Source organism: Penaeus monodon, chromosome 37 (genome assembly GCF_015228065.2).
Source record: "Penaeus monodon isolate SGIC_2016 chromosome 37, NSTDA_Pmon_1, whole genome shotgun sequence".
Taxonomy (NCBI): Eukaryota; Metazoa; Arthropoda; class Malacostraca; order Decapoda; family Penaeidae; genus Penaeus; species Penaeus monodon.
Window position 1 is genome coordinate 10917428 of NC_051422.1, and position 2500 is coordinate 10919927.

General features: G+C 33.9%; 1 pseudogene; it reads left to right on the plus strand.

Moving 5' to 3' along the window:
• The window catches only part of LOC119596202, a 7289-nt pseudogene that overhangs the window by 778 nt on the left and 4011 nt on the right, over nucleotides 1-2500 (plus strand).

The window sequence follows — 2500 nt, forward strand, 5'->3', positions numbered from 1 at the left end:
ATCATAGCAAGAGGTCCATGTCACCCAATTTCAAGGGATCCAACTGTAGCAGTTTTTTCTTGTTTTTTGCATATGTAGAAACTCATATTAAACATAAATCAGATTTATATCACAGTATATCTATTACAATTATTATTGTTATAATATTGTTTGTAATAGAAGCCATGTAATCAGTGTTATAAATCTATCGGTCACAGGTTCATGATTTGTCCACTGTAGTTATTTTTGTGATTTTTGTTGCGCACAGATGGCTCTGCTAGCGCTCAGCCACCAAAGAGTCAAATGGGAGGCTGTACATGCAATTAATTTCCTTATTCCTTGAATATTGTTTATTATAAGAATGTCTTTCTTTTCTAATGCTATTGATGTTTATACTGTTAATTTATTATTATTGACCTTAGATTATTATAATGTTATTAATTTGCTAATAACAATAAAAGAAAATTACAAAATTTTTAGGAAAATCAAGGAAGGACTTAAACAGTTTAGATAGGTAAGACATATAATTGACTCCTTGGTGATGATCACTTGCGGAGCCATTATTTTTGTCATTGCTTTTTCTATGGGCTTTGATATCATTATTATTTGTGTCTTTTCTAATCTATTGATTTGCCCATTTTGGCAGTAGGCAAAACCACTAAAATAAAAGTGTTATGAAGACCTCATAAACTTGTTCTGAATTAAACTTTTGCTTCTCACAGGGCGGCATTTGGTGCTCGTCGAAATGAATGTCAAGGAGAGTAATCTGTGTTGGTCTATGGGATACAGCTGGCAGTGAAGGTATCAAGCCATGAGTCGGATTTATTACAGAGATGCTGGAGCTGCTGTAATATGTTACGATATAACAGAAATGGAAAGGTAATTTTCAGTTATTTTCTATATGGAAGGAATTCAGTTATTCTTTTAAATGGTGGGTTTTTTTGTTTGCCATTTATTGCTAAAATTCTTTGATCAAAATGTTGAAACCTCAGAATCATGAAGTTAGATATCAGATAGAAAATATTCTATATGATATCTTATGTAGTTCATTGCTTAATTCTTTTCTTCTCCTTTTTATTTCAACGCAACTTTTCATAAAAAAAATTCAACACGTGACAGAATCTTACTTGCCTTTATTTAAATTGCTGGAAATAGAGCATGTTTATGGTAATGGCTGATTATATTCTAACTTCCTGTAATCTGAAATAATTTAGTTAAATATCATTTTATTTTTTTTATACGAACTATACATTTTTATATATTTGTTTTATGTGTTTCCATAGTTCATGTTGAATTTTTCTGTTTTTGTGTAAATGGATTGCACATTTTTCTCATCCAATTTTTTCCTCTTTCTTTTCTTTTTCTCCCTGTAGACCAGGACATAATATGGTAAAGTCGAAGGACTGAGCATGTCCATTATGATTTTTAAATTATATTTTATTTTTTACTCAGGGTTTTTTTCTGATAAAATCTTTTATGTCTAGCATTGGGAGTTTTATCTCTATGATTAATGTATATGAAAAATTAAAGGGTCTGATTTTTAAACTTTATGTGAAATATGTTTCAATTGGTAGTAAAAATTTGGCTGAAACTTTAAAAATTGCTTTTTCCTAGTTTGGAACGAGCGAAGTACTGGGTAACCCGAGGTGCAGAAGAATGAGGAAAGGTGCCCCATATACCTGTGTGGCACCCAAACTTGACCTGGTTTTGGGAAAGAGGGCCCCCAAATGCGGCAGCTTGATTACCATGATGTTGTAGATTATGCTGACCAGGTTGGTATTTTTTTGTATTTGTAGTATTTTAGGAATGTGCCTGTTTTGGTTATACCCTTCCAGACCTCATTTTTCTTTATTTAAGACCTGGGGAGACATTGCCTTTACAAAACAGGAAAGATTCATTTAAACCATGTCACATTTAATTGGAAACAAACACTTCCAAGTGTCATTTTCATTCAAAAACCTAGTTGCAAGAGGGCTTTGTTAGCTAAACCACCAAGAAATTTTAAAAGCTGGAGAGGTTAGGAGTACTGAGTAAATTTGCATTGCCTAAGAAACCAAGGTTGGCCCGATTTTAGTTGTTTTTCAGAATACCTTCACACAACCCATTGCAAGATTTTGTGTCAAAGGATCCTCTTACTCTCTACTATCCAAATATACCAAATTATGCCATGGAAACACCCCCCTTAGCAAAAAATCTGAAGACAAGATTGGAGGGTGTGAAAAGGGACCAGGGAAATTGCGGGGCAAAATGTGAATAGAATTCATTAAGTACATAACTGTAGTAATGGCACACAACGAACAAGTCCCACTTCTATGTTGTATGCTCTATCCTGCTGTAAAATATGAGTAGGATTCTTTGCTTCCTGGGTTTGGGGGTTGGGGGGTCACAGGGGGAACAGTTTTTTTCTCTGTTATTGCTAGTTTATCCCCCCAATTTCCCTGGTACCTTTCATACCTTTTGTGTGGAGTTTTGGGGGTTCCATGGCATATTTCCTAAATTGTATGTACTAGAGGGGGAAAAG